The 19,765-nt window shown below is 37.7% G+C and overlaps 1 non-coding gene across 1 annotated transcript; it reads right to left on the bottom strand.

The window, feature by feature from the left end:
• Positions 1 to 18,778: 18,778 nt before the first annotated feature.
• LOC123587086 lies at positions 18,779 to 18,881 on the bottom strand. The gene has a single exon (XR_006707143.1). It is a non-coding gene; the product is annotated as a U6 spliceosomal RNA (small nuclear RNA).
• Between the last annotated feature and the right edge of the window lie 884 nt (positions 18,882 to 19,765).

Consider the following 19,765-nt stretch of genomic DNA (forward strand, 5'->3'; position numbering starts at 1 on the left):
TCTCTAAGGTTCTGATACATTTCAGAGCAAAAGAAGAAAAATTTGCAAAGTAGTTCAGTAACATAATAAAAAGGGAAGACTTTTGAATGTGTAAAAGATTTATTTCAAGTGTTAACAGTTATAAGGTATTGTTCTAAATGACCATCATTATGGATTTGAGCATCAAATCAGAATATAGTGAAAAGATAAAAATATTTAAGTTTGTTCTGATTTTTGAAATATTGTTCACTTAAAACCTTCTCTAATAAAGATAAGTGCATTAGTTAAGGCTGCCTAAGGGCAAGTCTGATTTGTTTCCTGGCTATTAATGAATACTTTATGTGACTATTTACTCCTGTATGAAATAAAAAGAGGTATTCCTACAGCAGCAACAATGGTAGGTGTTAATATTTTTATTTTTTTCTCCTGATAGAGGGCTTAATACAAACCCTATATTCCTTTTTTTAAATGATCAGAAACAGAATTTGGGAACTTCAAGGGAATGTATTTTCGTTCACATCTGCCTCCCAAATTAGTTTCATCTATTCAGAAACTATAATTTATGGTAAAAGTGCTGAATCTAAGCTAATTTTCCTTCTTAAATTTAGGTTTTAAATAGGGGCACCTTGTTGGCTCAGTCAGTTGAGCGTCTGAAGTCAGCTCAGGTCATGATCTTATGGTTCATGAGTTCGAGCCCCACATCGGTCTCACTGCTGTCAGCTTGTCAGCACAGAGCCCGCTTTGGATCCTCTGTCTCCCTCTCCCCGCCCCTCCCCTGCATATGCTCTCCCAAAAATAAATAAATAAATAAATAAATAAAGCAGTACCTAACAGGTTCCTGATATGGCCCGTGGCCACAAAAACATAAGGTCCTTGTGCTGAGGTAGCACCTTCTTCAAACAGATGAACCTGTACCAGAGGACTTGATATCAAGTATTGTGGCCATTGGCTTGCGGGTTCTATTTTGAAAAGGAAAATTCTGGAGGATTTTTTTTTTTAATAGGCAGAGTGATCCATACAAACAGCACAACTTTTCTTTCCTGCTAGATGTAAGATCTGAGCTGGAGCATTGCATGAAAGCGGTGCTTATTAGTCAGCAAAGATGCAACTACTCTGCAAAACCAGGTGAAGCCCTCATATACACTGAGGTTGAAAGAGTCTTTAAGGTACAATGTTTAAAGCGCTCTTGTGTCCGATGAAAAATTAATGAAATGGTGAAAGCAGTGTCAGCACGAGGGACCCCCTCCAAAATATTCCCCTTAGGGTGACACTGTGTGCCAAAGCCGTTCTCAAGGCAAAGACCCCTTTAGAAAACTCATTCTTGCCCTTGAACCTCATCTTCAACTGCAGTGTGGTTACTACATAACAAAGGACTGTTATCTTTTCAGATCCACGTGACTGAACAGCACCCAGCCCTGTAGCTCACCAAGGCCTAAAATAGTTCCTGGATACAAATGGAGGAGAGGGTGACAAAATGGCAGAAAGCTATTTGGCAACAAAGTTTATCAGACTTACCCAGAAACATCATAGTTTTAATCTGAAAACCGAGTGCATTCTTTAGTTTGGATGTGAGACTAATTTATTTTTGCTTTTATATTTCGAATAAAATATAGAGATGTTGTTAAAGGAGAACATCTTTATTTCCCTCAATGCATACTTTGTCCTTTTAAAACTGTTTACTAACACTCCCTCTCTCTACCCTTCCCCTGCTCTGTGTGTGTGTGTGTGTGTGTGTGTGTGTCAAAAATAAGTAAATGTTAAAAAATTAAAAAAAAAAAAAAAAGAAAGAAAAAAGGGGTGCCTGGGTGACTCAGTTGGTTGAGCATCCGGCTTCAGCTCGGGTCATGGTCTCATGGTTCATGAGTTCGAGCCCCACGTCGGGCTCTGTGCTGACAGCTCGGAGCCTGGAGCCTGCTTCGGATTCTGTGTTTCCCTCTGTCTGCCCTTCCCCTGAGCGTTCTCTCTCTCTCTCTCTCTCTCTCTCTCTCTCTCTAAAATAAATAAACATTAAAACATTTTTTAAAGGAAAAAAATAATTTTTACTAACAAAATTGCTGCACTGAGAGTTATTAGAATTCTTCCTTAAGGTATTCTTTCTACAGTAGCTCTATGTGAACAGAAGGCATATGTATACATGCAATAATATCAATTGCAATTCATCATAATACAAATAGAAATGAAATGACCATTTTATTATGAAATGCTCTAATGACAAGGAGAGATTCAGTGATCTTTCCTCTAAATGCATTCCCATATATTACTTTTGTCAATAGATTTCTATGGTTTCTGTATGCAAGACTGATTTTTGCAGATACTTTAAAATGTGACTCAAGAGGTTTTTTGTAGACGAAGACGTTTCACTCCACTCCTTCATGAACCTCTTCTTTAAGAACCCTCAAGGGATTTAGGTTTTGCTGTCACTTGGGGCCATTTAAATCCCCAGTGAGATCTGGTAATGCCTGACTTTTGTAGAAAATTCCACCCTTGATGGATCACCTACTTAGGAGTTCCTGGAGGAAATCTCACGGGATTTCTGTCGCATTGGATTTCCTTACACAAAACCTGATCCTCCAATTGAGAACTTGACAGGACCCTAGCACTTTTGGTCTGGAGCCTGGGAAAGAATGAGGAGGAGAGCAGCAGCAATTCTCTTCGTGGATAAGGATTTCTGCTTTTCTAACAACTCAGTGCCTGAGAGCCACACAGATATTCAAAGAAGTTGTGAACTGTAGCAGGGCCCCTATGTTTAGGGGACTCCCACACACTGCTGGTTCTGAGAAACAGATGAGAAGGAGCTGTGGCTACATCAGTCAACAACGTAAATATGCGGGGCACCTGGGTGGCTCAGTGGGTTAAGCATCCCACTTCGGCTCAGGTCATGATCCCATGCTTTGTGAGTTTGGGTCCCATGTTGGGCTCTGTGCTGACTGACAGCTCAGAGCCTGGAGTCTGCTTCAGATTCTGTCTCCCTCTCTCTCTGTCCCTCCCCCGCTCGTGCTCTGTCTCTCAAAAATGAATAAAAACATTAAAATTTTTTTAAAAAGCAGTGTAAATATGCAAGTCAGGTTGATGTTTAAAGATGAAATCCCCAGTGTCACCAACCCAGATGGTGTGCTGTATAAAGAGACAAAGGCAATCGGAGGTCCAGCCCCTCCCATTTATGAACCTATATGCAACTAATGTCTCAAGGCATTAAAACCAAAAAATTACAGGGCAACATTGGAGAAACTGTTTTAAAGAAAGGTGATGGATGTGGAGATTAGTCAAGTAGGTATTAACAGAGCTGCATAAGAGATTTTTAATGTCCATTAACATATTAATGAAATTGAAAACTCTCTTTAACTTTGTCCTGCATTTACCAAACTTACATGCCACATATATATTCTTATATATATAAAGAGGAACACACACGAGAACCATAATGTATTAGGGAGCCCTAATGTAAAGTACTACAAACAAGTGTGATGTACTAAGTGAATCCATAGATCCTGAAGGGATACAGAATAAGGGGATGATAAGAATGGCCCAAGTTCCAATGTACTGATTATATACTATGTGTCGGGCACAGTAGATATTTTGCATATAACAATGAGAAACGTGTACTGAGCATTTACTGTATATCAGGTACTATCATGAGCACTTTATATTCATCATTTGATTCAATGGCTTTTTTATCCCTATGAGGTGCATGTCATTATTATCCCCGTGTTATACATGAGAACATGGGGCTTAAAAAGTTAAATGCCATGACGTCAGTAAGAAGGCAGGCAACTTTCTTCTAATGTATCAGGAAAGATAGATATATCGGCAACTAACCATCAGCAAGGTGTTAAGTCCACTACTAACATTATGAACAAGAACCAGAAAAAGTGAAGTTCTTCATTTAACTGATGGGAGGGTTGTCACAGGAAAAATATTGGTGGATGGTCACAGAGCTAAGAGCTATAATTATACATGGACTGCTGGAAGATGTCGAAGGGATGACAAAAATACCACCATTTTTTTTTCTGGAAACAAGTTCATAGAATTTGAGAAGGTTGCTATTATTCATTTAGGAAGGTTGCTATTATTACCCAATTTGTAAAACAAACAAAACTGAACTAAATGGTTTATTGTTGCCTGAAAGAAATGAACTATATTTGAAATAAGTATTGCCTGGACATGTCAAAATGATTGCACACTTTTTTCAAATGTTGGTTCCTAATACAAAGATTGTAAAGATTCACTCCATTGGATGAGATGTTGTTTTTAGAAATGATCTGCCTCCTCTGTTCATTCATATCCAATTCCAGAAATGGGAAATTATTCAGGAATCTTTTTTCTCATTATGGTCTTGATGTGAAATTCATTTCGTGGTTGCTGAGCATCTTGAAAATACAGTGGATGGTTGCAACTACATATTCCTCTCTGGTGATTTTACTACAACTGCTCAAATAACAAATGATAAAATGTTTTAGATTCTATTTTTTTTTTTTTACTTGTCTTAAAGTTGAATTTATTCAGTGTTTTCATTAGGAATTACTTTTAGCATATAAAAATAATCTAAATTCTATAAAATGTGGATTATTTAGAAATATAAATATAAAAATTATAAATATAAATATAAAAATTATAAATATAAATATATATTTATAAAAATATAAATATAATTTATAAAAATGCATAAATATGGTTTCATTGTATAATAATAATGCACAGTACATAATTTTTTATAATACTTTTCTGCTCTATTTAATCTTTTCTGCCCTCACTAATTACTCTAACTTACCTTGAGGTAGGTAGAAATAAATTAACTATGTTTAAGCTGTAATTAATTTTTGGCCAGGGCCCAGTAGAAAATAATATTTGAACAGGAAATAGAGTTGTCACTTTCAGATTTCCATTTTAAGGCCCTTTAGGTTAGAAGGCAACATAATTAATTATTAGAATAACTTTCATAAATCAAACCCATTCGAAAGAAAATCTGATTTTTTTTCTGTCTTAGGCAGCCTTTCTTCCAAAGTTTGAAAAGGTTTTTAAAGGTTACTTTACTTGGAAAAACATTTCTATCGGATGGCAACAATATTGCTCACAGTTCTATAGCTTTCCATATCCAAGTTGTGATTCTGTGATTCTTCTCAAAGCAGAGTTTAAAAAATACATACTACTAGTGCTTTGGGACATTATTTTCATTTTTATTGATATAAGTACACCTCCAGAATAATTTATTTCAGGTTTGTTTAAAAGCACTTTGGGTCTAGGGATCAGGGGCAAGATGATTGAGAGATACTTAGGTAAATTCAGTCCTAATCTGAAAATGTAGATTCCGAAAGACTTTGCACTAATTTTCAAATAATTAGAACAATGAAGTACATAGTCTTGGATAAATACATATATTTTCCAACTCGTGGCAAGCTAATTGCTCCTCATCTAGAAAATGTAATAATATTAGCAGTTGTCTGATAATGCAGTTACTTCTATTCCTACAGAAAAGAAGATGCTGGCTGGCTGGTAATACTGAGATGAACACCCCAGTGTCTGTACATCCTTCTGAGCCAGTCTCTACTGATAAGAGTGCAGAACTCCCATCTCAAACAGTGAAGGTGTGCCTTTCCAGTTTATAGATGACCCCAGACTGAGAGAGACAGAGATAGAGATACAAGGCAAGAGTGCATGCGAGATCAGTGTTGGAAGACCAAATTAGAATTAAACAAAAACGCAACTATTTTCCAGGTCAAATGTAAACGTGAGTTTGAAAATGGAGTGTACGTTGAAAGGTTGCAGGAAATTTTGTATATTCCGGGGTCACAAAAAAGGAATTCGGGATTTCTAGTGGGCAACAAACTCAATAAACCAACAATAAAATAAAGGGGTCCAATTGCTTGCTTTTGGTTGTTGTTGTCAATGTGATACCAATCCGAGAACGGGAAAACCCATGTGGTGCGTTGAATCCGGGTTCCTTAGCACATGTTTACCGTAAGAAGTAGGCACTGGAAGTTATCAAGGACAGACTGCCGGCGTGGTTGAGGATTCTAGAATCACTCACTATTGGTTTAAAAAGGTGAGACTGTTTTGTCTAAAAAAGGGAGGACAATTGTAATAACTCTTTTCAAATATGTGAACACCTCTTTCTAGAGAAGAGATTAGACTGCTTCTAAGGAAGCAATAGGAACAATAAGCAAGAGTTGCAGGGAGGAACATGTTAACACCACTCAGAGCAGTTTTTTCCCCCTAATCATTATTGCTGTTCACCAATGAAATAGTTTCCCTTACATGGATGGTACGGGTTTTGCCTTACTAGAAATATTCCCTATTACCTTTATAATTGTTTTCTTTTCTTTTCATAGTTTTCATTTCATATTTTCATTTCATATTTCCATTTAGTGTCTAAACCATATCTCAAAATGATCTTTGTAACTCAGGAGTCAAGTTATGTCACTACCCACATTAAATCTTTCCAAGACTCTTACTTTCTTTTCTTTTCTTTTCTTTTCTTTTCTTTTCTTTTCTTTTCTTTTCTTTTCTTTTCTTTTCTTCTCTTCTCTTCTCTTTCTTTTCTTTTCTTTTCTTTTCTTTTCTTTTCTTTTCTTTTCTCCTTTGTTTACTTTTCTTTACCTTTCGTTTTAAATATAGGACTCCCTCTTAAGAAGATGTGGTCTGAAAACAGAGAATCACATATAATATGACTGAAGTATGCTATGGTATTGCTTTGCTTTTCATTTTCTGGATTTAACAACATCATTAAGAAGAAAATACTTTTGGGGCGCCTGGGTGGCGCAGTCGGTTAAGCGTCCGACTTCAGCCAGGTCACGATCTCGTTGTCTGTGAGTTCGAGCCCCGCATCAGGCTCTGGGCTGATGGCTCAGAGCCTGGAGCCTGTTTCCGATTCTGTGTCTCCCTCTCTCTCTGACCCTCCCCCGTTCATGCTCTGTCTCTCTCTGTCCCAAAAATAAATAAACGTTGAAAGAAGAAAATACTTTTTTTGAGTTTTTATTTAAAGCTTAAAAAAGTTAGAGAGGAAAGATGCAAGTCTCTTCTCAGGAAGTTTCTAGAGTGATGGAGCACTCAAAAACGAGGTTCTTGCTTTGGTTACATAAGATTTGGTAAATAAGACAATGCTTATGTGGGATGCCTCACCGACGATCATGTACTAAATAAGGTGGTGTATCTTACTCTGTAGCTAGAAATTTGTGTTGCAAGCATGTGACATAGAAACTATCTTAAGTATCATTATTTGCTGTGTTTATTTTTGCTTTTTGTTCTATTTTATAAGGTCTGTGGTCTTACTTTAGTCGTAAAGCAGTTTTCTGAGATTCTCAAGGACATCTTATATTTACAGCATCCAAAGGGCCCCATTGTCACTGGATTATCATATTGTTTGATTATTCTGTCTTCCTCCACTTTATATCGGCCTGATGACTGTATTCTGATTCTTTAGAGCACTATGTAAATCAAAGTAGTAAATGCAATGTCTAGTCTTACTGGGTACCATGTACATTAGGTTGAATAACCCTAGGAATTTTGTTACAATCGTGTCATGCCTAATGATGACCTACTCAGCCCCTGCAAACATCATTCAATTACTCATTTCAGCATTGATTTTTCTCATGCTTTTCTTCATGGCATTTAAACTGCTCTTACGTCTCTCTTTTCACTGAGGTGGGATGTTATATAATGGCAGCGATGCTTTGCTTCCCAGATTCATAATGCTACACTCTGCTTCAAGTCCTTTTGGGAGCGAATTGGGGTATCAATACACGAATAATGCCACACTTATTTTTAATTGAAATCACCGCTTTCATAGAAATGGTATATTAACATAATGTTCACTGACAAAATATTTTAAATGCCTTTGTACAATAAAGAAAAGATTACCAGTACTCTGTACCAAGAATACAATTTATCCCAAACAATTTTCCAATAAAAGTAGAATTATTAATGGAAGAATAATACATATAATTTCAACATCTAACCTTAAAAGTGGAAATAATGTATCACTTTTTTAAGAATAAATTATATTCACATGCACCGGGTTTATGAGAGTTGTTTTTTTTTTTTTTTTTTTGAAAAGAATTCTTTGCAAGTAAGATCAAATTAGTGGATTCACAACAGCTATATTTTTTATTTAGCTAAGTGTTATCATAGTCTCTTCTTTTTGTTTAAAAAAATGTTCATTTATTTATTTTGAGAGAGAGGGAGAGAGCACACACATGCATGCAGGGAGGGGAGGAGCAGAGAGAGAGGGAGAGAGAGAATCCCAAGCAGGCTCTGTGCTGTCAGCCCAGAGCCCTACGTGGGGCTCAGCTGCATGAACCATGAGGTCATGACCTGAGCCCATCAAGAGTCAGATGCTTAATCCCCTGCACCACCCAGGCGCCCATCACACTCTTTTCTAAGATCTATTTTTGCCTTCACTCAAGTAGAGGCAAATCTAGTTTTGTTTTTTGTTTTTTTTCCCAAAGCATTACTGATTTTCTCCCACCTCTCTTTAGTACATTCCCATTTTACATGAGATATGCATCTTAATGTTTTCTGCTCAGAATTATAAAAACTTCCAGAGAAGGCATTTAAAAAAATTATACTGGCCCATTTAACTTCACCTCCACCAGTTGTAAAAAATTACACAAAGAGCTATTGTTAACCTGGAAAAGGGTGAAACATTTAACTCACTGGATTTGGTTTCATAAATACTAATAATACTTTTAAAAACATTATTAGAACATTTATTCCATCTCCTTTATAATATATTTTTTCTCCTTTTTAAAACTAGGCTTTATACAGTCTTATTTTTAATGTCTCAGTTGAAGGAGCTTTTTCATAAGCCCTTAAAAGATATCCTGATTTGAATTACTCTTGCCCAGAACATTCCTAATGTTTAACTTATATTCTCCTTTATTCAATTGTTGCTCTTCAGACTATCTTAGAAAAGTAATTTTTCTCACAATTTCCCCCTTAAATCATTGCAGGTAATCCCAATATTTTATCTTTCGGAAGCACATAGTGCTATTTAAATTTGCAGAAAATCTGAAGGTGACTAATATTTCCTTTAGTTTTTCATTTTTGATGAAATGATGCAGATGTTCTCATTTACATATTGTAACTTAATCTCATTAAAAGGTAAGAATATCCTGTAGGACCTTTAGGATTTATACATTTCTCTACTTATTTCATATTTCCATTTAGTACCTAAACCATATCTCAAAATTATGCTCAGAATAGAGCTGTTGATTATCTTCTCTTTGATCCCCAGATAGAAACCTGGCCATCTTTCTTTAACACTTCCCGATCCTCAGCCACCTTACACATTTAATCTAACTAAATCCTAGAGTTTGTAACTCCAAAATGTGATTTTTTTTTTTTAGTTTTTTTTTTTCAACGTTTATTTATTTTTGGGACAGAGAGAGACAGAGCATGAATGGGGGAGGGGCAGAGAGAGAGGGAGACACAGAATCGGAAACAGGCTCCAGGCTCTGAGCCATCAGCCCAGAGCCCGACGCGGGGCTCGAACTCACGGACCGCGAGATCGTGACTTGGCTGAAGTCGGACGCTTAACCGACTGCGCCACCCAGGCGCCCCTCTTCTTCTTTTTTTTTAAATCTCTGCTGACACCACCCCTGTGCAGGCCACTATTATGTCTTGCCTGGATTTTCACAACAGTCTCCTATCTGGTCTCTTTGCTTCCATTCTCACACTCCTAGTTTATTTTCAACAAAGCAGCCAAAATGATATTTGTAAGTCAGGAGTCAAGTCGTGTCACTACCTATGTTAAATCTTTCCAAGGGTCTCCCACTGCACCAAGAATAGCATCCAAATTGCCTGGCTTACCAGCTCATGCCTATCCTTCCAACCTTGTCTAGTGTCACAATCACATACATTCTCCTCAGTGTCCCCACCACCCCATCAGTAGTGCTCAGTGCCACGCCCCTGCCATAGTGGCTTCCTTTCTTCTGTGGCCAAACCAAACATTTTCTACATGAGAGTGCTCTTACTTTCTGTTTCTTATGCCTAGAATTCTCTTCTCCACATTCTTCACGTGGCTGACCTTTTTATTCTTCTTTGGATCTCAAATGGCACTCATTCAAGGAGTTCTTCTCTATCCACCATCACAAAAGTGGACCTCTCTTTCTTACTATCCTATCATCTTAATTTCATTATAACACCCCTCAAATATATAATTATCTTGTGCAATGTAATTACTTCTTATTTATTTTTTCTACTCCAGTAGAATATAAGCTCTAGTACTATAATCAGCTATTTCTCAAGTAACTGTGGTTCTTTTTAGTGGGAAATGGTATTTAGAAACCAACATGCAGGTGCTAAGTGTGCATATTTTTATTGGGGTATCATTATTTCCAATCTGTCTCAGTAGATACAACTATATAACTCCATGTATATGTCATATATTATACATCTCTATAGTTATTAAAAATAACCTGTATTCTTCAAAAATGTCAAGGTCACGTAAAACTGAGGAAATATTCCAGATTAGAAGAGATTAAAAAGGTATCATATCTAAAGGTAATGTGTCATCCTCCAATGGATCCTGGATTGTTAAGAACTTTTAATTTTTATATATAGTATTTTATTTGCAGAACTGACACATTTTGAATAGACTGTAGATTAGAATATAATAGAGTACAAATGTCAAATGTCTCAATTTTGTGCTGTGATTGTGCATGAGAAAGTCTTTGTTCTCGGGAAATATACACCGAAGCATTAGGGATGAAACCTCACCCTGTCTGCCACTCACCCTTAAATGGTTCACAAAGAAACACACTCACACCTGTCTCTTTTATCTCTTTCTCTCATCCATCTATTGATAGAAATAGAGAAAGAGAATAAATAACTAGGAAAAGGGGCAGGTTGTAAATAATTAAACATGCATAAAGGGCATGTGAGAGTTCTTTGTTTTACAACTCTTTAATAGGTTGATAAAAATTTACAAAAAATATATGCGATTTGTTGCATACTTCTTCTGTCGACACTGCCTTGACTGAATGAGGACTGAAACAGCCCCTTTTTTCCTTTACCAAGTAAAAAAGTGAATTAAATAGCTTGAAGTGGATAGTAGCATGTACAACATGCAAAATTAGAATTCTTTACAAAGGACAAATGAAAACAAGGTTTATTAATGTCACTTTATTCTTAATTAAAGAGATTTTATAACTCTTTTACTTAACTATTACTAGTCCATCAGGTACAAAACCACAGAGGAGAATATTATTGCTTAGTTTTTTTTTTTCTCTCACAAGGAGAAAATCTTCTAAACAGCTTAAACTTGCCTAAAGCAATTTCAAGATGACCTAACTCTCCCCAAGTGACTTCTCAAATTCTCAAACTATTATCTTTCTGTTCAAACCCCTTTTCTAACTTTTTCCCAATTATACCAGCCATATAATTGCTAAGCTGAGATTCCTATAGACTATCTCTATCAAAGGATCAGGATAGGGAATGATAAACCTCTTAACAAAAACTTAATTCTGATTCTTTTTCCAGATTAAGGTATCTTAGCAACCTGTGAAGCATTTTATCTGCTGATTCTATCATTCTGAGCACTTTGTTGAACCCTTGAATTGACCTTATACCTGTGTGTTTCCTCTCTTATTGGTTTTGTCGGTCCAGGTTATAAAAATGAGGTTGGCAAACAAAAAGTGATGTGACCACACATGTGTAAATGTATTTAGCCTTTAACACCAAAATTGGTTATTTATAAAGTTATGGACCAGAATCTTTATTTCTGTTATTTGTCTCCTGGGAATAACAGGTCTAGCCCTGCTCCATGGGTGGCAGTGATGAGGAATAAGAGCCTGGTTTTAGCTAATACAAGGGTTTGAGATGAAAGAAGGGTCGAAACTAAATACAGCCACAGTTGCTCTAGCTGGGGAAGCCTGAGCTGTAAAGCATGCATTGCGGTCTCACCTTCAAGACAATGTTCCTGCTTCCAGTACTGCAAAGGTGGGTGACTAATGATAAGAGAGCATCCACCTTGTCTAAGCAAGTTCTAAGTATTATGGCTTTGAATCCTAGGAATACCAACTGATGAGATCCGGTAACTACTGTCAATGGTATTGGGAAATTGTGTGTGATACAGGCAACCACATTTACCATTTGTGACACTTTCTTCATCTTGCCTTTATACCTCACTGGCTACACCATCTCATCTCAGTCATGAACCCTCCTCATTTTGGCTGTGTGAGAGTGTTGCAGATTCTGTCTGTAATCCTCTTTTTTTCTCTATCTTCTCATTTACTAAGTGACCATATCCACTCCCATGGCCTTAAATATCACTCATTAACTGGATATTCTTTTTTTTTTTTTTTTCCTGTAGCCCAGACTTCTCCAGGCTTGGAATCTGGACTCCTACAGAGAGCCTTACTCATAGTTTCCAGGTAGATAAATGTAATAGGTATCCAAAACTTCACATATCCAAAACCAACTCCTGATTTTTAACTCCTAATATCTGTGATTCCTTCTACAGATTCTCAGCTTTCGTAAGGAGCCATTCCATTCTTCCTGTTACTCATGACAAATTAGTTTTTGACAATTTTCTTTCTCTCATACCCCGCATGCAACAGTAGCAAGTCTGGAGGCAGTGCTTTCAAAATGTCAAAACTCAGAGCACTTTTTATCACCTTTATCATTATCACTGTAGTCTGAATAACATGACGTCTCATCTGGATTATTGCAATAGCTACTCACTGGTCTACTTTATTCCACCCTTGCTCCTACAGCGTGCAGCAGCCAGAGGGATCCTTTTAAAGAATGTGTCAGATCATGTCACTCCTCTGGTTAATTCTCTCTGATAGTTAATCCAAACTTCTCATGGTGTGGTGTGGTCCCCACTCTCTGATCTATTTATTACCATGACCACAATTTTGTCATTTGCTCCAACTTAGTCTTACTGACCTTTTTGCCATTCTTTAAAGAAGCCAAACATACTTCCCTTTTATATCTTTGAACTCGCTGACCCCCCTGGCTGGGATGCACATTCCCCAGGTACACTTGGCTTCTATAGCTCTCAAAGAGTTTTCCTAACCACTCTCAACTACAACGGCATGACCGCCATCACTCAGGTCACTGTACTTTCTGTTTCCCTATTTTATTTTTTCAGTAAGTATCATCACTTGTCATATTATTTACTTGTTTCTTGTCTTCCAGCTCCGCCAAAATATCCATGAAAGCACACGCCTTTGTTTGCTGCTTTCCTCTATACCTAGGACAGTGTTAGGCATCCGTAGATGATCAATAACCAATATGTGTTAAATGAATTAATTGCATTTATTTTCTATGTGGAACAAGTAGATATAACAAGCTGAAAAACCTTCTCATATTTTAGATAACATTCTAGAATGGGTAACTGAAATAAAGATTTGTAATTGTTGAAGAAAGAATGTGAGTCCTTGTTACTTGAGTGGCCTCTTTTGGGCTCATCTGTAAAATGGGGACAATCATATCTTCTGGTCTACTACAAAAATGTGATATGAACATTAAACAAATGACATCCAGGAAGCGTTGGATTCTATGCAATATTACAACATCTGGTCTTTATATGACCACCTTGTGTGTGAGAAGTCCTTTGTGCTTCTCTGAACCTCTGATGTTTTATTTTTCCTACATTTTTTTTTTTCTGTTCAGTAAAAGATTGGTTAACACAAACTTGGAAGATTTCTTACTGGAAAGCAACAATGTTTGCTTTGTCCTATTAGCATTGTTTTTTTTTTTTTTAATTTTTTTTTTCAACGTTTATTTATTTTTGGGACAGAGAGAGACAGAGCATGAACGGGGGAGGGGCAGAGAGAGAGGGAGACACAGAATCGGAAACAGGCTCCAGGCTCTGAGCCATCAGCCCAGAGCCTGACGCGGGGCTCGAACTCCCGGACCGTGAGATCGTGACCTGGCTGAAGTCGGACGCTTAACCGACTGCGCCACCCAGGCGCCCCATTAGCATTGTTTTTAATAACCTAGATGAAAAACTTGGAAAGTATGTTAAATTTCATAGCTGCTGAAATTCTAATAAGAATAGCTAATTCAATGCATTATGAAATTAATAGAAAAAAATGTTGATGAGCTTGACCCTGGGTCAAAATGACATGCTGCACCAAAGGGAAGAGAGCTGCTCTTTGACATCATGCTAGTTATTTCACATTTTTGGTTCATTTAATGCTCACAATGAAACTAAACAACTAGATATTATCATACTCTGATCCAAACATTGAAACCAAATCTCAGAGAGGTTAGTAACTTTTTTAAAGTCACAGAGCTAATACAATGGAGACTGAATACAAATGGAGAACTCTCTAATTTTGAAGTTCATGCTCTTTCCTTTATGCAAAGATTCGTTTGCACAGTGTAAAAAAAACCACAACGGTCGGATTCAAAATGAGGCCTCAGTGGCTACAGACAAAAAAATTGATGTTACCCTTAAGCCATTAGATATGGTTGTCGAAGGACAACCACACTCAAGCATAGATTGTGTTCCTAGATTGATGGATCCATAGAGATAGAGGTGAGAACCTAGATCTATACTGTGCTGGTGAGATCACTCTTGCAATTTTGTTCGAATTTGGATGTTATATTTTAAAACTCATTGAATAGGGGCACCTGGGTGGCGCAGTCGGTTAAGCGTCCGACTTCAGCCAGGTCACGATCTCGCGGTTCGTGAGTTCGAGCCCCGCGTCGGGCTCTGGGCTGATGGCTCAGAGCCTGGAGCCTGTTTCCGATTCTGTGTCTCCCTCTCTCTCTGCCCCTCCCCCGTTCATGCTCTGTCTCTCTCTGTCCCAAAAATAAAAATAAACGTTGAAAAAAAAAATAAATAAATAAAACTCATTGAATAGCTGAAAATTATTCTAAGGGAAAGTAACCGGGATGACTAAAATCATTACCAAATATCATAAGAGAGATGGTTGATGGAATGAGGGATGTGTTAATTAGGGTAGGAGGGGGGAAAGAGTCAGAAGTTACTGACAGTCACGTAGATCAGAAATTTCAGTTATTTCTGATGCTCCCCAAAATATGACTATGAGAAGCTAAGTTTCCTTTTTGCAATATTTATTTGTGTGTGTGTGTGTGAGAGAGAGAGAGAGGGAGAGAGAGAGGGCAAGGGGCAGAGAGAGAGGGAGACAGAGGATCTGAAGCAGGCTCTGCAGACAGCAGAGAGCCCAATGCTGGGCTTGAACTCATGAACCACATCATGAGAGCATCACCTGAGCCGAGGTCAGATGCTTAACCCACAGAGCCAGCCAGGTGACCTGAGAAGCTAAGTTTCTTGGGTGAAATATGCTCCCGCAGGAGTTCTTGAGTTCTCTGTAACTAGAAGAGTTCAAAGAAAACACACATGATCATGGTAGGGAAGTTTCAAGAGGCATCCAAGAGGAGATTGAACTAGGTAAGCTTTGGGTCTGTTCTGACACTCAAATTTCATGTTTTGTTAGAAAAAGTCTAACATCAGTCTGCATCCCCCCCTTTAGAGGGCTTAAGGCCAGAAATTGGGTGGCTATCTCATCCTACTTAGAATGACAAATGTATATGTAATTAAAATGTTATCTGGATCTCTGCTGAGGCCTTTATGCTCGCCAAGAGCAGAATAAAATACACTTGAACCCCCAATTCTATGCCTTGAGGAAATTCAAGATACTATGTTATGTGAATTATCGGAGTGGAAGATGGGTCAGGAGGAGAGGTTTGCATGTTTTAGATTGCCAGGTCCCTGAGCGAGCCCAGAACTGAAGCTAAGTTTTCTTGAAATCGAGATGAAGTAAAACAAAGCAACACTCCCACAACATTAGTGAATTTAGTGAAACTTGCTAACGTTTAAAGGGAGGTGGGTGCAGAGGAGGCAGGGTTTATCTGGTAGCAAAGTAACGAAACTGGGTATGAGCTAGATCTGGTTTTAAAATGTCTCTGGCTGGGGCGCCTGGGTGGCGCAGTCGGTTAAGCGTCCGACTTCAGCCAGGTCACGATCTCGCCGTCCGTGAGTTCGAGCCCCGCGTCGGGCTCTGGGCTGATGGCTCAGAGCCTGGAGCCTGTTTCCGATTCTGTGTCTCCCTCTCTCTCTGCCCCTCCCCCGTTCATGCTCTGTCTCTCTCTGTCCCAAAAATAAATAAACGTTGAAAAAAAAATTAAAAAAAAAATAAAATAAAATGTCTCTGGGCCACCAGCCACAGGGGAGTACCACCGGCCTTGTCATCCATGTTGGCTTCATCTTCTGAAAACTCGATGCCACTTCTTTCTCCTTCCTCCTCATCCCCACCTCTCCTCATCTCCAACTTCAGAATTGCCTCAGGAATTTCAGTTTCTTCCCACTCTTGAAGGTCAGCTTCCCTAGCTCTCAAGCTCTCAAATTCTCCTCAGACTCGTCATTGCAAACACTGACTTGCGAAGGTGCTCAGTTGAGTTGGGAGACCTGCTCATGGTAGAAATCACCATCTCTAGAAAGAGTATTAGCATTAGAACAATTTAGTAACATTTCAAATTTTATTATTTTAGTTGGCATACACTAAAAAATACGAAACATCGGGGGCGCCGGGGTGGCTCAGTTGGTTAAGGGTCCGACTTCAGCACAGGTTATTATTTCATGGTTTGTGAGTTCAAGCCCTGTGTCCCGCTCTGTGCAGACAGCTCAGAGCCTTGAGTCGGCTTCAGATTCTGTGCCTCCATTTCTCTCTGCCCCTCCTTTGCCTGCACTCTGTCTCTCTCTCTTAAAAATAAACATTAAAAAATTGAAAAAAAATACTAAACATCTGAGGAAATTTTTTGTCAACCCCTCTATTCCAAGATCAAATAGAAAGAGGCAGTACAATGAAGTGATCTGGAGGCAAACAGATTTTGTTACCAACCTTGATGCTGCTTGACTGGCTGTGCCACTTTGGGCAGGTTACTTAACTTCTCCGATTTTTTGTTTCTTTCACTGCAAAATGTGATAAAATAGCGATGTGTTTGTGCTGTCTGGGTTAAATGAAATTATGGGCATATAGAGCATTTCACAACTCTTTGTCATGTGTCAGTGTTCCATAAGTGTTAATACTATTGCTAATAGATTTTCCTCACTCAGAAACCTTTTTAAATTTTCTAAACTCAAAATAAATTTTTCAATGACCACCAAAAATTTGGCTTGACAGACTTTGAAGAATATACTAAGGATATTTACCACTAATATTTTTTTCTTCCGCCTATCATTTGCCAAACTGTCACTAAGATTTCTTGAAAATGCACTTCAATGGTTTCTGTATTGAAAGCAATTTATTTGACTGGCAGAATGATAGAGGGACTATTCGTTAAATATATTTTACCAATTTTTTGACTTTCCCTGGTAGCATGATATCAGATTAGATACTGTGATCCTAAATAATTAAGCTGACATTTGACAAAATTGTAAATTAGAAATCATTTAATTTAGTACCAACTTTCTTTTTACTAAATCCCTATCCCAGCCTTAGACAAAGCTCCAGTCCTGTGCTGTGGGTATGATAGTCACTATCACATGTGACCATAGACGTTAAATTAAAATTAAATAAAATTTGAAATTTGAAATTCTGTTACTTAGTTGAACTAGGGCACATTTCACATGCTCAAAATCCATGTGGCTAGTGGCTACTGTACTGGAGCATGTGCATATAAAACATTTCCATCACTGCAGAAAATTCGTTTGGACAGTGCTACCTGAAATTCAAATAACTTGTATCCTTCCTCTGTCTGGTACCTTCAAAACTGCTTCCTGTTTGGTGTCTTTGCTCTAACGTCTTCCCCCTCTGAGCTTTTCCTTTCCTTTGTCTTATATGATCCACTAATAGAAACTGAGATGCTGAGGTGCTAACACGGGAAGCCCTGGGATCATTTCCTGGTAAATGAATGGCTGACTCTTCGTCTTCCATAGTAGTGTTTTTTCAGAACGTGGTTCTAGGATGATTGCTGTCTTAATCAACTGAATCATTGTTTCCATGTGAGATTTTTGGAACCCATATGAAAACCTCTCCATCTGCCTTCTGAATCCGCTTTCTCAGTCATCGTTGGAATTCTCAAGTTTGAGAACCATTGCTGAGAGGAGCAACCACTGTCTGGTAGCCAGTAACCAAGAGCCTTATAGTTGGATGTTAGTTTGCATAGGAATGAATGCAATGTCAAGTTCTTCTCAGGTAGCAGAGGAGATATTTTCGGAAGGATTGTTTGTTGATCTTCAAACTCTACAATAGAAAGCCATCTGCTCGTAGACTTACTGCAGATCTACTTACTAGCATAATACAATTGGTAAAACCCACTTACTTACTAAGAGAATTTAAAAAAGTGTTTGCTCTTGACATGGGGTATTTTTTTTTAATGTTTATTTGTTTATTTTTGAGAGAGAGAGAGAGCACAAGGAGGGAAGAGACAGAAAGAGAGAGGGAGACAGAATCTGAAGCAGGCTCCAGGCTCTGAGCTGTCAGCACAGAGCCCCACACGGGGCTCAAACCCACAAATTGTGAGATCATGACCTGAACCAGAGTCAGACACTTAACCAACTGAGCCAGCCAGGCGCCCCAAGGTATTTTCTTTATTAATGTCTTAAAATCATGTTTGCCTTGGGGCGCCTGGGTGGCTCAGTTGGTCTACTGTCTGACTCCTGATTTCCAATCAGGTCGTTATCACAGGGCTGTGGAGTCAGCCCAGACCCTGCTTAAGATTCTGTCTCCCTCTGCTCCTCTCCCCAGCTGATGCTCATCTCTCTCTCTCTCTCTCTCAAAATAAAAATAAATAAATAAATAATGAAATTAAATTTTAAAAATTACCTATTAATGTTTTCATTTCATTTATTTATTTATTTATTCATTCATTCATTTTACTGAAGAAGAATATGGAAGACTTCATGAATTTGTGTGTCATCCTTGCGTGGCGCCCTGGTCATCTCCGTAACTTTCCAATTTTGGTATATCTGCTGCTGAAGTGAGCACTATTATATATTGAAGGACACTTGACAAAATTATAAGATTTTAAAGCATACCATGTGATGATTTGATATATGTGTACATTGTGAAAGAAGAAATCATGTTAACATTTATAACTTGGTTTTATGTCACTTATAATTTCATTTTATGTTATTTAAATTTCCCTTAAGAAACAAATAATTTTTAAAAGAATTTTTAAAGGAAAAATTAATGAAAGAAGAACAAATAGGAAAAAACAAACAAAAAATAGACTTTTTAAATAAAAATTGACAGTGGCTTAACAAACTAGACAAAAAAGAAAAAACATCAAAACCAGAAGCAGAACCAAATTGTGGAAAATTTTCTCGCAAGTCTCATCAAAGAAAAAAGAAAGAAAAATAGTTAAATGATACTAAGAATAAGAAAGGGTGAATATAAACATAGATACAGACAATATATAGGTGATTACAAATAAGGCAACCCGGTAGAAAAATCTTAAGTCAAGCTTCATTTTACTAGCTATACAGACTTATCATAAAACTATATAATAAATCAGAGCAATTTGCCACAAATAGACTAGAAAAATAGATAGAGAACTTAGAAGCAAGCCTTCAAAGATCAGGATGCTTCCTATAGGACAAGGGTGGCATTGCTAAGTACCTGGGGAAAAAGTGGAAACAAATGACTATCCACATGGGAAAATATAACATTAAAGTCTGAACTTGAACCGTAGTACAACTCCAGGTGCATTAATGTTTTATATTTTTTAATGTTTATTTATGTATTTTGAAAGAGACAGAGAGACAGAGAGAGAGAGAGAGAGAGAGAGAGAGAGAGAGAGAGAAGCTTGATGGGGGACTTGATCTCAAGAACCTCAAGATCATGACCTGAGCTGAAATCAAGAGTTGGAT

Source organism: Leopardus geoffroyi, chromosome C3 (assembly GCF_018350155.1).
Source record: "Leopardus geoffroyi isolate Oge1 chromosome C3, O.geoffroyi_Oge1_pat1.0, whole genome shotgun sequence".
Taxonomy (NCBI): Eukaryota; Metazoa; Chordata; class Mammalia; order Carnivora; family Felidae; genus Leopardus; species Leopardus geoffroyi.